Source organism: Scatophagus argus, chromosome 18 (assembly GCF_020382885.2).
Source record: "Scatophagus argus isolate fScaArg1 chromosome 18, fScaArg1.pri, whole genome shotgun sequence".
Classification (NCBI taxonomy): Eukaryota; Metazoa; Chordata; class Actinopteri; family Scatophagidae; genus Scatophagus; species Scatophagus argus.
The window spans coordinates 10,483,998-10,496,132 of record NC_058510.1 but is presented as its reverse complement, the minus strand read 5'-3'; the positions used below and the strand labels follow the sequence as shown (position 1 = coordinate 10,496,132).

The 12,135-nt window shown below is 38.3% G+C and overlaps 1 long non-coding RNA gene across 1 annotated transcript in view; it reads right to left on the bottom strand.

The window, feature by feature from the left end:
* Positions 1-9,236: 9,236 nt before the first annotated feature.
* The window catches only part of LOC124049914, a 74,210-nt gene continuing 71,311 nt past the window's right edge, over positions 9,237-12,135 (bottom strand). Inside the window, exons 4-5 of the long non-coding RNA XR_006841501.1 lie at positions 9,928-10,175; positions 9,237-9,819 (exon numbers count right to left, since the gene is read on the bottom strand). This is a non-coding gene — a long non-coding RNA (uncharacterized LOC124049914). The remainder of the gene's footprint in view (positions 9,820-9,927; positions 10,176-12,135) is intronic.

Here is a 12,135-nt window from a genome sequence, read left to right as displayed (position 1 = left end):
CACGCTTTTTTTTTGTGATGTTCCGCACGCTGCTGTTTCTCTCTTGTGAGAGAACGAAGCGAAAGGCGTGAGGGTTATTACAGCGGGGAGGGAGGGGGAGATGGTTCACCGTATGCACGCGTGGCACATGAAACACGAGGATGTGACCGCATCACACTACCGATGGCACGCAGCGCTGGCCGTGGTGCTGAAAGCGGGCCGACTCTGACAAACACGCAACGGCGTCATACTCAGCCCAGCTCTGTCCGTGGTGCTGAAAGTGTGGCTCAAACAACAGCGTCAATAGCTGTGTCCAGTTTGATCACTACTCACTGATTCTAAGCAGGTTTTGAGACTGCAATACTTTAATTCTGACTTATATCAAGTATAAGTCAGAATGCATTGTAGGAGACGACTGAAATCCTATTTAGTCTTTAGAAAAACATTTTTTTTTGTCTGTTTGTGAAGTATAATTAGCCATGACTCTACTCTTTGCTGCTTGAGTTTCCAGTACATACTGTAAATAATTATTTTTTAGCGTGGAATAGAAGCACAGCTCTTCTTTTCATATTGTGTCGTCCCCTCCGAGGTGCTGAAACTGATATGTTGGACAAAAACAAACGAACAAAGAAAAACAGAAACAGTGGAAGTGCAGAACACTGAGGACGAACCATAGCTTTGCCAACGTACATGAAAGCGAGGGAGGGGATATTTTCTCCAACTTCCAGTTGGAGCATGTGGCAGTACAATTTAGATTAAACAACAGCAAATGATTCACTGACTCACTACGCAGCTGATTCTATGCAGAGGACTACATAACGTGTCAGACAGTTCAGATTCAACTGGGCTAATTTCTTTAATATGGCTGTCATTTAAATATACGTTGCTAATTGCTACAAATGCTAAATGGAGTGCACTTTTTTAGCCTACAGATTACTCAGAGCCTTTCACAGCATAATGCCACATTCACCCATTCACCCACTGCATAGCCGCTGTGGGCGCTAACGTGCTCACTGGAGGCAATACAACACTTTTAATCCAAAATGTACCATATATTCCTACACTCAGCCATTCGCAGATACACTCACATACAGATTGAACAACCATCTGGATCTTGCCCAAGGACAGCCAGAGCTGGGGACTGAACCTCTGACCTTCGGATTAGTGGAAGGCATGCACTGAAAAGAGATAGTGCTCTTCACATTACAGCATGGAATAGTCTGAGTTCTTTATAGCATGTGTAATCATTTTCACCACAACAAAATGGTAAACTAAAAAGTGGAATTCATTGGTGAATGATTTCAGAGTGGTGCTGAAAAATTGATGGAAGTTAACAGAAATAGATTCACTAATGACTGCATTGAGGATTTGACATAGATGGCATTAAAATATGTCACATGGCAAAATGGGTTGTGGATTTTTGCGAATACACGCTTTTTTTTTTTTTAAATTTGATGCCAGCAACAAGTTGGGGCAGGGACAACAAGAGATCGGGGAAAGATGTAGAATTCTCATCAAAACACCTGTATGGAATATTCCACAGGTAAACAGGTTCACTGGTAACAGGCAATAGTATCATTCAAATGACACACCAACGTTCTTGGAATTGGATTTGCAGCAAATAGTGAATGATTTCATACGTGACATACTGCTGACACCACCCGAGCCCTTCCATGGTGCTCAGACCTGATTAAGAACAAACCAACAACGGTATCATGCTCTTAATGTCTTAATGTTAATATCCACCAGTATCATGCTTGTTTTAAAACCAAAAACAGTCAGGCTCTGTCCATGGTATACTGGAAATGTGTGGCTTTCACGGTATAGCAGATGTGCCGCCCCCCGCCCCATTAATTCATTCTCTCTCTCTCTCTCATTTGTTAACTAAATACACCTGAGAAACGTAAGTTATTGCTGATTGCGCCAGACAGGAAAGTAATAATGTGTTATTGATGCATTAGCGTCTGACTGCAGTTGTCAGACAAAATTCAGTACAAGTTCATATAACACGCAGCTCTGGAGACAACTGTCACCATTCATTCATCATAGCTGTGGTTGGTGCACTGTTTCCACCTTAAGCACTGTCTAATTTAATTTACTTTTCAGATCACATCCAAGCCTTTGGGAAGCACAATGTAAAATGCTTTACAGTCTCTAAAGAATATGCTGGGTGTTTATGAACAGTGATCAAACTTTTGCTTGAAGCAAAATCTAGCATCTCATCACTGAGTGTGTTCACCTCTCCTTTCATTTAGCCAACAGAGCTTGTTAAGAAACATACTGTACTGCAGCGATTTTTTCTCCCCCCCCCCTATTTCATTTGGTGCGATATGTCAACAGTGTCATAGCACATTGGTCTTTGTGGCTATAAACCAAACTTGACGGTCAACGTGTTGCTGTGCCGGACATACCAGACAGTAATTATCAGTGCCTGGGGTTGTTCACGACCTAACTTGCTGTCAATAAGGTGATTCAAAAAGCTGCAGAGGTCTAACTTTAGACTTGAGTAGTCAATAGATAGATATAGGCGCCGGCACATGGGCAGAGCAGAGGTGACAACGAAAATGATTAAATTAAACCACAGCCAGCATAATTTGTTATAATCCAATACCACAGTCTATAATAAACTATGACACGTACTTGACGTTGTTATTGACAGTCGTTTGGCTTAAAATAAACCTTTCTCCCCGTGTAATGCTGCATATTAATGGATGCTGTGGAAGATATAAAGGTAAAAACAGAATCTGTGTCCCTCTCGACATGATTTATACATATGTGACCATAAACATGGGAGGCACTGTCGTGTTTACTGCAATACACACTCGGGTTTCAGGTCTGTGCTGTTTAAGAGCTTTGCTGGTGCATCAGAAGGAGCCTTGCAAGGTTAATGAAATGCCCTTTATGAATATCTGAAATAAGAAATATCAATCATACCAACCCTCTGATATGGACTCTACATGTAAGATAAGCAGCCACTGAATGACCAAACACGGAAAACACACATTTTTCCATTTCTGTATCAGTTTATACAACATTGGTAGTCTTTTGCAAATTAAATAAGATATGTGGCTGGGCAGAATCATAATTCTTAGCTCCAAAATGAAATCTCCATTAGTATAGCACCTTGCAAGGGCCACTCATTGCCTTTGGCCATAAACAGCCAATCAGAGGCAGAGTTCCACACATTGGGGCTTTCAGGCTTCTCCACACATCCAGAGTATCACTTCTCGAGGTGCATTAATCAATATTTGTGAGTACATTATTTAGTGGCAGAGATCAAGTGCAACATGCAGCAAAGTAGAAAAAATACTAAATAATGATTTTCAGTGTGATTCAGTTATACAGCAGCTTATTGTAATAATAAAGTGTTATAAGAAGGACCGATGTCCACGACTCTCAGAAGTAAAATACAAAGCAGCATCTGGGAAAGGATATAATCATACCAAGGACGATATTGTAAATTCTCTTTTCTGCTTTGTGAGTGATATTTAAAATTGGATGAACTTTGTATTCGGTTTAGTCTTAGGATGCTCATCCTCCCACATGGCTTAGGCCTGCTTCAATGTATGGTTGTCGTGCACGGGATCCAGTGGCAATCCAAAGAAACTATGGACTAAATTAATTTCCTTTATTAAAGCAATGAGAGGATTTGCATTCTTTAATTACCATTTTGTCAAGGAGTCTGCAGAAATCGTGCAGGATATTTTAATCAAAAATAAATGGAGTGTGCACACATAACTGTGAGGGGATTTAATGCTCATTACAATAAATGGGTTACATTTACAAATCTAGAGCTTGAGGTGGAAGGATTATATCAAATAATTCAGAAATGAAAATATACTTGAAAGCCTTTTTGCATTGCCTGTGTTTGCTAATATCAACACTGGAACACACGTTTAGTAAAATCATTGAAAGGGAGGCTTTTTTTCCCCCCCGTTATGCATATTTTAATGGTCGGAAATGTGCTTGTGAGGGCTGGGTCAGTCAGAAAAATGTCAGGCAATGCATTTTAGGTATCAAAGTCAATTGAATGGATCTCCCGTGTGTTTTATGTGGCGTCTTCATTTTCATTCTTCCCTTTGTCTCTGTCAATGGCTGCACTCTGTCTGAGATAACTGACCCTTGGTAGCCTACTGGGACTTAAGGCAGCCTTATGAACTGCAGAGAATTCTCATCTTTGTCTTGCAGTTAGTATATATACTCAAAAACATCTGACTCTAGTACCGTCTATCAATTTAATGACAGATTTTTTTTAATCAATTGGGAGAAAAATGGGCAGTTATTTGACTGTCTTCGGTGCTTAAGCAGTTCATGAAATCAGAACACTTTTCTGATGCTAAGTATGGTCTCGTTTTTTTCTGTAATAGCACTTTGATGTATTTGCTGTAGTGTTTCCTGTTTATATATTTTTTTTTCGTACTGGCCCACATGGGATCTAAATTACCTTCACATACACATAGAGGGGATTCACAGGAAAAGATGGATGCATTGCAGTCCAGCATTCTAATGTTTTCAGTTTATCTCATTTGCATCAGCTTTGCTAGTTACTGTCCAGCCTCTTTGTCATAGCTCTATGAAATTAATACAAAGACAAACCCGACAGATTGTGAGTGTTTCACATTAAAAGTGTTCAGCTGGCGGCTTTCACTGTGAAGAAGTCACAAAAAAAAATGCACTGCATTTGTAACCGAGGACAGCGCTGACAGCAATCAGTCATCAGAAATGCATCTACAAAATGACAAATGGACATTTTAAGCTTTGTGTGGTTGTGGATCACTTTCAAATATTGCAGGGTGTGATGGAACAAGAAGAAGAAAGAAAAGCAACAAACTCAACTGCACCCTGCTGTTGTGTGGAAAACTACTTGAAAGTGTGCCCAGCGTGAAATCAAATCGCTGTTGTTCATAGCATTATTGACTGACGTCTTTATTAAAGCTATGTGAATTTGTTTGGCTGCACTATAAACATAATCGAAAGTTGCTCCTCTGTTGTATTTCTGGAAGAGCCGCAGCTCAAGGAGTCTTTGCTATCGTTTTAAACCACACTGGCGAATCACAGCTGTAACCAAACCAGTCCGGATTGTTAGAATTCTAACTTTAAAGCTAATTTGTGTGATATTATAAGATCGTCAGTAAGCAGCATTAATTTTATGAAACAATCAAGACAAAACTGCAAGAAGACTGATGACTTCCATCATGAGCTGATAACATTAGATCGAAATAAAATGCAGCACAAAACAGGAACAGGCCACTAATGATTAGACAACTCTTTCCTCCCTTTCAGAGCTAAGACACAATAGGCTTGTTCTCCCGCGAAGCAATATAATATATGCTGTCGTCAGTATGCGGCCACCACAAAGGATTTTGTCAACTCTTTTAGAGAGAGTGAAACTTTAGTCAAAGTGAAACTTGAGAGCTGTGCTGTCCTTTATGGGACTGCATGTTCCACTATCTTTGTTCCTCTGTTTAACCTTCAGCTGTGGCTTATGAGATCCAGTGCTTATAGTCTCGTGAAAAAAAAAGGCCGCTCATTACAACAAGAGGATGTTCTTATTATCAGATACTGTGGTTTATTTATTTATTTTGTGCGGAACCACTACGGAATGTTTCTACACATTTATAGCTTGACTTACACATTGAAATGGGATCTACATTGCAATGAAGCAGATGTTAGAGTCAGTGCGGGAGTTTAAATGAGATAAAGTGTCTTTTTGACTTTTATTTCTACATCAGGAGACAGAGTCATCAAAGTCACCGACTGAGAGAGATGTATCAGCTTTTAGAGATGCGAAACATAAGCTCCTAACTCATGATCCATAATCTTTTCCTCAAGTCAGGTAAACAGACTAAATCCTATTAAGTGTAACTTGGCAGTGGTAATGTTATATCACACCGATTAGTTAAAGTCTCAGGGGATATATTCTCAGTTCAAGATTTACATTATACTGTGCAAGGTAATTTTTGATTTACACTGAACCTGACATTCAGAAGGTTAATACGCTTAACGTAGCCACTATGTCTATGTGACTTTTTCTTAAGTAGACCCACTTAATTCTGACTTTAATACCAGACATATTTGTAATGACTAATATCACCATCACTGGACGGCAGATTTAAAGTTTCAGTCTGGAAAAAAATTCTGCTCGCCCGCTTCTGAAGCTAACAACTCGAAGCTACATTAGCCACAACAATCTGACCAAACTGACACCTTTGTGGTTTATTATTATTATTATTATTATTTAAAACTATTTTATAGTTTTAGTGCAAAGTTTAGTTGGAAAACTTTCGCAAATCTATCTTTCTAATGCAAGGGTATCACACCCAAAATAATGTCAATTTTTAGAATAAGACCAATTATGAAAAACACCAGAATTTTCCTTTTGTTGTCTTCATTTGGTTATGTTTACATTTCAGGAATTGAATGATAGTTTATGCAAGATGCAAGGAAAAGCACAGTCATCCTAAACCCTTATATATATTTCTATTGAGAGGCCCAGATATTTTTTTAACCTATTCCTCCGTGGACTGCATTGGTTCTTTGTGTGTTTGCTCACTCGCTGTATATGTACTGGAGTTGAGTAGTCAAAGTCGTTCTCATCAGAGTAACAGTTCGACAGTTGTTGTAATTCTCATGCAAAACAAAGCGCTCTCTCCTCTGTGTTGTCTGGCTGTGAAATAAAACCCAATTACAGGCGTTCGGTATTCACGCACACTTTGTTTTCCTTCCCCTCCAAGTAATACTCATTTTGATGTCTTGTCAAGAGAGGTAAGCAAAAGTATGAATTGACAGGTCAAAGGTTTGGACACACACAGACAATCAAATAGCTGCCTAGACAGACATGTAGATGCATACCTGGACATGAAACTCAAGTTTACCAATTTACTGAAAGCGCGCCGCAGTGCCATCTTACAAAGCATTTATCCTTCCAATTAAGTTTAGAGAAAGAGGAGTCTTGAGGAAAATGTTGGCCTCTGCATTGAATTAATTGTGTTCAGCCGGTGACAAGGAGCTGAAAAAAAAATAAAAAACATTGTTACATCCTGATGAACAAAATAATTGGCTTTGAAAAGGAAAGTAAGCAGCGCAACAGCCCCAACACACAGGGAAGAAGAAGAAAGGTCCTCTCTGAACATATGCACGCTCATCTGATGTTCTTACCTTGTTAACAGCTTTCAGATTAATTGTCACATCACACATGGATATTTCCATTTGGGTGCGATGACCACAGGCCTCCACAGAGAGTGAGGCAGGATGACCTTTTCACCACAGAGTAGCAGGACTCTCCGGGCTACTACACGACCAGGAGCATTGTGGGAATGAGACAGGCTGATTGTGCTGTGCGTTGCGCGTAGCCTTTCAATAATTAATTAACATAAATACATGACAGTTAATTTGTTTGCATGCAGCGTTGCTGTTCTTCTGTGAGCCGTGCCCTTCCTTCATGGTGTTATTACATTGCACATTACAGCATATGTGTGGCTGAAGATACAGGTGCGAACAGGATTGCTTTGGATTTCTGATAATGAACATCCTTTCCTAAACTATTTAAGTACTTTGTTTGATCACAGAAGCTTGAAATTGCTCCAACTATGACTGTTGGGACTCAATTTTGTCATTAAAACTATATAAGATGACTGCTTTCAATGCATGGTTGTTTGTCAGTGGTGTATTCTTTTGCAAAGTGGAAAAGAACACAGTATTTCTGTTAAACATATAACTCCAAATAGATATATAATAGGCAAATAGAATATAATCGGATGAAGACATTTGGTGAAAAAATATATAACCATGGACACGACTGCTGCCTCCTCTTATTCTTTGCTTTTGCCGAGTGCCCATAATAGCAAGAGGCTGCTAAGTACATCTGACCACTCTGCACAAAGTGAGATTATGTAATGACTAATGTCACTAATTTGTAATCAGTAAATGTGTGTGTGTACGTGTATGTGTGTGTGTCAACTTGTTCCCAGGATTTTCAAGGCCATTTAAAGAATCTATGGAGAATGATTTGGTATTCAAGTCGTGCATGTTTCTATGTCTGCCTGCAAGTGTAAAGAAAAAACCCTAGGATATCTTCCATTTTAATTTAATAAAGACCTCTGCATAAGTCTCTGCCACCTCTGATTTGCTACCTCTGTTGACTCTGTGTTGCAGAAAATTGGCTGAAAACACATTTCACTATGAAACAACAGTGGCTGTTTTGGCCACAGGATTTGTGCCACTTTTTTTTTAAAAAAAAACAAAAAACGGTTCAGTTATGTTGCAATATAATTTATTATTGGCTACAAACCTGCTGTGACATCAAACTGCATCTGTCTTAAGCAAAAGCTTAAATTCATATTAAGTGAAGTGATGGGGGTCTTGAGCTCTTTTTTATTGTATTTAATATTTCTCACAGGGAAATATTTTTAATTTAGTTAATTTTGACAAATTTATGTGTGGCTGATGTCAGTTAGCTAAAAACTGTTCTTATCATGAGTCAACTTGCATGCGCAGTTGATGCTAGCAGTGCTGGTTACAGGTAAAATATTAACAAAAGCCTTGTGGCTAATTCACAAGCTTGCAAAAACAAAGGCCTACTGTGTGTTTAGGTAAATTGAGAAGATTTTTTTTCCCGCTATAGTTAGCTAATGTTAATGAATGAAAGCTTAAATGCAAAGACAACACAGGCTACTGCAGTACATTCTGTAATAATAATCCAACTTTGGAAACAAACTGCTTCATTAGACTGATTGCTCTTAATTTCATGGCTGAGTGGAGCTTCACTGAAGCCAGTTATGTTTCAGAGGAATCCATTTGAAATATGTCTTTGTTACTCTGTATCTATATGTCGCACAATATACCAGACATACTTGTTACTTAATTTTTATTTTATTTTTTTTTTTGGTGCCCCATCACATTTCTGCTGTTTTAGTTTAAATCTTTTGATTGAAAATTCAGCTACTGAAGTTTTAGTTGGGCTGATCAGCAGAAAGTCAGTCAAATCCACTGGAAGCAGAGCCTTATCAAAAATTGAAAATAGCTAACAAATGACACGTTTCCAATACTTGAATACACATTATAATCTTCTGTGTTTTCTCCCTTATTCTTTTCACTCATCATACTCTATTCTTTTCATGAAAGGATGCAGGTACTAAAAAAAAATCATTTAGTTTAGTGTTATTCTTACATTTGTTTTGTGTTATGGATTTTTACGACCTACATGTGGCACATTAACACAGTGAGTTACAGATTTTTTTTTCTTTTTTGCCATGGTTATCCTTTTATTTTCATTTTGTTGTACATCTATCAGCAAAACAAGCCCGAAGGTACTGCATAATAATGAGATCATTCTTTAAACTCAGTAAGTCAAGGTGAAATGTAAGGTTAAGTTAATCAATTATGCAAACCTGATTTACATGGCAGGCTATGATACTGAAAAGGCCTTCATCAGTACAAATTAGCTTTATGCAAGATGTGATTTTTAAGTTGTTACGGGGTTGTACTGTTCTGCCACGTGGATCACATTATGTTCTATTGTTTATGCTGTTTTTTCTCCGACTTGCTACCTTTTAATGTGGAATAAAGATAAGTTTTGGCATGGCTTAGTAACAGGAACTAAGGATCTTGTTTGGCCCTTAAATGGTGGACCAGCACAAACGGGGTGAATGGGGGGAATGTGATTATTGTTTGTGTGTGTGTGTGTGTCCAGGCTCATCTCCAAGCAAGGCTACATTTTCTCTTGCTTCAGCCAAACGGCTTTTTGGTTTCACTTTGTAGGCACAGGTGCATTAGGAAGGAGTGCTCCCAGCAAGCATGGAAGAAGCCATGAACATCCTTCTTAATCAGATTCTGCAGGAGCTGATAATGAAAAGACGACAGTAGTATAGTACATTGGGAGCCATGCAGGTCTCCCTTAAACACATTCTCCTGAAAGCAGAGAGCAAGAGAGAATCTAAGGATGCTCACCTGCCATTGTTCCTTCCCACTGAACCTCGCAGCTTAGTAAATGGGTTTTTCTGGTGCTTTTTGGCATGTGGGGCTCGCAGCTAGCTGACTAGGTTCCAGCCTCAGCTGTGTGCCACCAGCCTCTTGGCTTTTAAATGCACTGCCCGTAACGTTGAGGTTTTGCTGCAAGGCCACTTGGATGTGCAGGATGAGGACATGTACTGACATGATTCAAATTTCAAAAATCCATCGACTTCCAAGGTGCTATCCTGCAATATCACAGACCATGTAAAAGTGAGAAAAGGAAAAGTAAAATGTGACAAAAATTGTGTAGGTCCATTATTGTATAGAACTAAAACTGTATGCTGGATTTGGTCTGTTGGTTTGATATTACAGGGGGGGGGCTTATTGCAAGCTTGGAAAAGAGGATAGCAACGGAAGATAAAGCAGGTCAACTATCAAAAGTGTGAGGAAAAATATGAAAACTTGTTGACTGTTTTTTAATAAAGTGTTGGGTAACGTTAAAGTTTTATGTATTTTCTCACAGTAGTTAGAAAATAGCCTGGCAGCATCTAAACATTTGGTGCCTTTCTGAGGATAATAACAGAGCGCTACTGCATGTCAGAATCCAGGGCTCTTTACTTGAAACATTTGCAGCGCTAAGATAAAACTTTCATCTCACCAACCTGAGCACATAATTATTAAAAACTTAGTTAAGGACACATTTCTTTATTTTGCTTTTTGTCGGAGTAGTTTCTCCAAAGCCATTAAAAAAAACTCAGCAATGAATTATTCATGCAATTATTCATCATAAATGTAATTGTTATACCAATGTTACCCCAGGCTCTTTCATTAACTCAGTTAGGAAACAGAAACAAGTGAAGATGAAGAAAGAAACTAATTTTTAACTAAATTTCATTCAAGCATGTAACTTTTAATTAATGATAGGTTGACAATGGAAAAAACTGCTCATTCTTTAACTGGCCAGGATGTAATAACTCACCTAACAGTTTAGTAACTCACCTACACAGGCAAAGTTTTTGAAAAATTTACATTACTTGCACTTAAAATAAACTTTTCATACCTGGAAACGTTTCAAAGTGAATATTTCTCTTTTACCATTTGTGTAAGATGTTGAGACAAGCCTTATTTAATCTTATTTAAGTCTTTTGAATGGTTTCAACAGAGAACACTAATGTTCCTTTTGTTTTCCTTTGTGCTGATTAGCTGCATTAGAAGACGATGATCTAAAATCTTCTGAGAGACAATTTCTGACATACTCTCCATCTGTTTGCAGATAACTAGCTGTTTCTAATTTGAGTTTTGTATTGTAAGCACTGGAATGAAGAGGCAGATGCTGATTGTTGCCGTTTTCCCTACTCGTTTCTCTGCATAAACAGCGCGGTTGTGACAAGAACGCCGCACTTACTCAACAGGGATTTGTAGCTTATGCGCTAACTACATGAATATTAATTATGCTTTCAAACTATATGCCTCTCACAAGAGGCTTAGCCTGCATCTTATTATTGCTTTCACCTTAATTCTCAAGTCACTTGGATGGAGTCACATTTTATTCACATTTGTTTTAAAATTAAACCTGATAATGAAAGCAGATACGGGAGAAATGTTGTTGGAAAGCTAAATTTGAAACATTGTTTACATGTTACATGTAACATGCAGGAGGAAGTGCTGATCATTTATTTATTCAGTCCACAGGTAGGATCAGTTTGCCTTGGAGAACCTGTGGCGAGCCAACTACAAGGTTACAAGCTGGAAACCTTCACATGTCATACCTGACATGTAAAAGCACCAAACAAACACTGCAATGCTTTTGTGAAAACAAAAAACAAAAGATGCTGTAATTCACTCCCACTGTGAATTATTTATCTTGCTTGCATTTATAAGATGATTTGTCCAAATGTCCAATGTCTTGAATAATTTTAGCATTGATTTACAGGCGAAGCCTCCAGGAAAAACTGTTTATTTACTGTATTCTTTGTAAAATAAACAGAAATAGTTCCACCTAGAAAAGATTTTAAAACATTGCATCATTTCCTGAAGAGAAGGAAAAAAGAAAAACAGTCTTGTTAAAGTGTTGAAGAAACTGATTTTTGCACTAGATTTTATGGACTAAGAGTTTGAGGTATAAATTTTCCGAAGCCATGGAGGAGCAGGTGATCTTTCATCCAATGTGTAAGTCAGTTTTCGGTTAGTTGCCTTCAGAGTTTC